This window comes from Triticum dicoccoides, chromosome 1B (assembly GCF_002162155.2).
Source record: "Triticum dicoccoides isolate Atlit2015 ecotype Zavitan chromosome 1B, WEW_v2.0, whole genome shotgun sequence".
Lineage (NCBI taxonomy): Eukaryota > Viridiplantae > Streptophyta > Magnoliopsida > Poales > Poaceae > Triticum > Triticum dicoccoides.
In genome coordinates this window covers 141,910,312-141,915,101 of record NC_041381.1, presented here as the reverse complement: position 1 = coordinate 141,915,101, position 4,790 = coordinate 141,910,312, and the positions used below count along the sequence as shown (strand labels likewise).

Genomic DNA, 4,790 nt, shown 5'->3' with positions numbered 1-4,790 from the left:
GTCCCATATCCCGCTCTGCCACCGCCCCCCCTGCTCCACCGAACTGACCTCTTCTTCGAGCGTGAGTCGCTCCTCTCCCCGACACCCTCGTACGCGCTAGGGTTTCATGCGCCGCCGCCGCCGCCGGTCCTCTCCAACACCGCGACGGGCTTCACGACCTACTTCGGCCTCAGGCCTTAATGCTTCCTATGCTTCTGCGTCTACCGACTCTTCGGCGAGGAGGACGTACATCAGGCAGCAGGTGACGCGCGGTGGCTGCACGAATTCCTCTACGGCGGAGATCTCCAGGATGGGTGCTTGTCTTCTCGGAAGAAGGAGACGATGAAGGATGCAGAGTAGGAAGGCAACATGGTGTGTTCTTGCTGCAAAGTTCTCGTACATATTTTTCTTGCTACAAAGTTCTCGTACATATTTTTCTTCTTGGTAGGAAGGGGAGGTGGTGTGTTCTTGATGATAATCGAAGAAGATCGTGTTGGCTGCTGTTCAAGGGACGACAACCAAAGAAGAAGAAGATGATTGCTATGTTCTGCTGGATCAGGATTCTGGAAGACCACAAAGAGGAATAAGACAAGCAGGCACATGTGTACCGTCATGGGCAGCAAAACGATGAGTAAACCCAAGAACATCAAGGAGGGATTATGTTGGTTGCGGCTGCAGTAGCGTGACAGATCAAGCGAGCTAGGTTGTGCCATGTCTGGTCCTCTTCAAACGGTGGACACCGGGTGCTTACGATCGACGTGACGGCGGCGGTGCAAGAGCATGGTGTAGCTGGTCTGAGAGTGGCGATGGACTCATTGCCCGTTGCTACTATATCATCCAAAGTAGTGGCAGGGCGCAGCGGCACGAACGGCTCAACCTCTGTCTTGATCATCCCATTACCATGGAGGCGCTTTACTTATTATGCAACTGCAGGTGATTTCTCATCTTTCAACTCGGTCTATTTTACTCGTCATACATGGAGAGAGTTTATACAATGTTAGATGAAGAGTTGGCGGTGCCACAGTGCCAAAGGTTTGCTTCTCAAAACTGATAAGATCACACGATGCTTTTATATGCTTATTATTAAATCACGGGCAAATAACCCACTTCAACCTGCGTGATAATTATGCAGTGAACAGAGCTTTTGTGTAAATAAACTACCCAACTTTGTTAAGTGAGGTAATAGAGCAAGTCTTTAATTTGTAATTAGATGTTGTTCAGATTTCAACTAGCGCTTCATACAGAACAATTTTGAGAGCAACTCCCCGCAAAAAAAATACATCAACTATAATTTTTGGAATCCTGAAGGTAGTTCCATCGAAGTTTGTGAGTATATTATCAAGATAGTCGTGTTGTATGGGTACTAAATAGACCCTGAATGGGTGACCATGTTCGGGTTGCCCTTACAGCCCACACTTTACCTCTCTTGCAGCCTGTTCAATTCATCGCCAATGTTGGATTATCTGTCCATGGTCGTTCTGACAAGTGCAAACCATGGCAGTTCTCTTCCACTGTGATGGGTAGATTATGCAGCAAAAGATGCGAGTGTTGGGCTTGAGATGAAAGACAAAACTGAGTCCTCTTTTGCTACACTACATATACTCAATGTTTCACAATTGAGTTGCATTTTATTTTGGATTTGGTACAATCGTCATCACACTCTCTTTCTCAAACACTAAACCAAATCAGTTGCATTACATTTTACCTCAAATCTTTGTCTGTAGTCACTTATAGGATTAGAAGTTTGAATGAGCACAATCTGTATTAAACAGTATCTGCCCTTTTTATTTTTGACATGAAAATGATGTTTGCTTTACATTGAGCAACCACCTTATGTCCTTTAATATGTAATTGCAGGTAGTACATTGTAGATGGTGATCCAAAATGCATAGAAACGTGGGTAGAGATGGGAACTATCAAAGCGATTGGAACTATCTGGGACAAACAGCGTCATCATCTTATACTGCTAACATGTAATACTTCATTTATGTACAACATAATGATGCCTATTATGTATCTTTCTATTGTATTGAAACCATAACGCAATTAACTGTTGAATTTGCCCTGCAACAGGATTGACCGATCTAGGAGATACTTATGAGCTTCTGAAGCTCGATTGTTCAGATTATCATGGACGAGATGACAATGAAGAGCCTGATATAGTAAGTGTCGATCTTCTGATCTTGGCATATAACAAGTGTTTAGCTCCATAAATGAGTTAGTATGTGCCTTTCTTCTCCATAACTGGATGAAACATATGATTCAGAGATCGAGGCCCTCTAAATGGAATTTGCAGACATTATCCTCAATAATTGAATTTGTACCAAACTTGATGGGTAACTTTATTTTAATATTCTGCTGGCCGTCATTTGCTCTATTTGTTTATTTATTTTCCTAGCAACTATGTGCTGTTACAAGCTTCATTCTGAATTTTGATGTAAATCTCATGTTCCCAGGTCCACCATAACATCAATGCATCATTGCCCTGCTATTTCATTACACCAGACAGTAATCATATTTTACTGGCAATCAGCTAATCAGTGACTGTAGTGATGTTCTCATCATCAAGGTACTGCAAATAGGTGTTTGTTTAATTAAATTAGACATGTGGCAAAATTCTTCTAAAGATGACACTGATATTCTCCATCAAAGTACTAAATATGACTTCCGTTGACAGTACTCATATTTATGCTTCCGTTACTGAAATCTTCATGAGTGTGGATCCTATATGATTCTCTTCATATAAAATACTACTATTTTGGGAAAGGCATCTAGCTGAGTTTTAATAAAACTCTTCAGCGAAAAATATTTCTAACGGTGTTACAACGACAACTGACAAGGACTGCCACGATTAGAGCTACCATTTGGCCCCATGTTTCAGTATGCAGTCAAGCATGCAATAAAGGTAATGACACGGCATTTTGTAGTTTCGGGTAGTGCATGTAGTTTTGGCCAAATTGTATGTTACAGTTGACACCGTAGGAGATTGGAATTCTGAATTTGGATGCTTTCATCCAGATCAAAGAAGTAGAATACTCCCTCCGATCCAAATTACTTGTCGTTGAAATAGATGCATCTATAATTGACATTCATCTAAGATACATCCATTTCAGCAACAAGTAATACGGATTGGAGGGAGTATCAAATTTGTTGTGTTGAAGTCGTTATGGAGGTGACAAGGAATCTATATTGCTCTGTAGACGACGTCATTGTGCATTTCAATATATATTGCTCTGTAGAAAAATACATTTATGTGGAGTATGCTTCAGGATGGGTGACCTCCTGGGAAGTCCTCGTGAAAGGGTTTCATATCTAGCCTACCCCAACTTGTTTGGGATAAAAGGCTTCGTAAAGGAAAGGAGTATGCTTCAGGTAATTCACCAATGCATTTGTTTCATCATTTCTTTTTGACTATTAACTGCGTGAGCAAGTGTCTAATAATAGTAAAGTTCCCCATTGGGTCGCTACTACAACTAAATGGGCTTGTGAATAGCTGTAGAACGTACTCTATTTTGTTCCCCACTGAAGGGCAATGTTCATATTGGTCTCTCGAAAGAACTGAAAGAAATGCAGCCTTGACAATTGAATGCCCACATTCCTTGTTGGAGATCATAGAGCTATATACATTAATGAGTTATTATGTTGATGCACACTGCATTGCATTTACTAAACTTGTTTTCTTCTTACCAGATTCAGTGGTAATGTAATTTTGGTTGGGTAGGGGTTTGTGAAGAAAACTAGCAAGGTTCATAAGATGCACCCAGGTGGAATACTTACTTTCCAAATGTCAAGTATTTTTTTAAAGATTAGACATATAAATGTCTGAGTCGTTTGTGTGCTTGTCAAATATCATGCAAAAATGATAAGGAGGACGAGGTTATGAGGTAATGTGCTTGGGCAGGAGGAAGAGGTACTGGTTCAACCCATGAAAGTTCTTAGCTCATAATTGCTACCAATTCTACAGAAAAGGTTGTGATTTTGTTAACCTGACTAGAGCTTTCATGTTATGTCAGTCCTTTATTTAGATGATTTAGTTGTTGACCTACCATTCCTTTCTAGATGATTACTTGTGGTTCTTTTACTAAGGCAGTGCATCTAGGGTTTCTTTACTTGCTCACTGACCCTTCAGTTCAATGACGGCCAATGCAGTAGAATCGAGGCTGCAACTCTGGCACTTCAAAGAGGAAAAGAAAAGATGACTACTTCATGGCGAGGTAAGGAGTGGCTTAAATGAATCTGCTACATTGTTATTTTTACATCGAGACTACAATCATACAAGGATTATTATTGATTATTCAATGGCTTGATGTTAATTTTGATTTTAATTATACTGGTGAACAACTTATAGATGTCGTAATATAATTATAGCAAATATATTATGGTATATTTCCTACAGAGATCAAGCAGAGCTAATCTACCGACTTTAGATTACTCTGTGTGATAGTGTGCCACTTTTGAAAGTACATTTTTCTCTTATAAAATCAATGATGAGTGGTCCATTAGGTTCTGTGATTAAAAAGGTTGTAGACAACTTCACAATAAAAATCATTGCAGCTTGGTCTTGGCAATTACATTTTCAATTAGGTATTCTAGTCTAAAAGGGAGATTATTTTGTTGATGGTACAGGATGGTGCAATTTTTTTGATTGATTGCTTTATTACTGCTGAATATTTGCGATGTTGGCCTGTTTGGCGCTTGTTATTGCGAGTCCTTATTTGTTCGGGCTTCCCTTCTGCTTTATCTCTTATTACGTGACAACTTTAGCTTTGATTTTCGTCTCTTTGTAGTTCCCTAAAGAATTACTTTGAGTA

At 40.1% G+C, this 4,790-nt stretch overlaps 1 long non-coding RNA gene across 11 annotated transcripts in view; it reads left to right on the top strand.

The window, feature by feature from the left end:
- The first annotated feature begins 6 nt into the window (after positions 1–6).
- Positions 7–4,790, top strand: part of LOC119323811 — an 11,489-nt gene continuing 6,705 nt past the window's right edge. For 3 of the 11 annotated variants that reach the window (XR_005156538.1, XR_005156540.1, XR_005156535.1), the window contains exons 1-6: positions 7–351; positions 428–912; positions 1,837–1,952; positions 2,053–2,141; positions 2,436–3,889; positions 4,129–4,193. This is a non-coding gene — a long non-coding RNA (uncharacterized LOC119323811). Of the gene's footprint in view, positions 352–427; positions 913–1,836; positions 1,953–2,052; positions 2,142–2,435; positions 4,784–4,790 lie in introns of those variants that run through there. The other 8 variants (XR_005156532.1, XR_005156524.1, XR_005156523.1 and 5 more) reach the window with 4 other exon arrangements.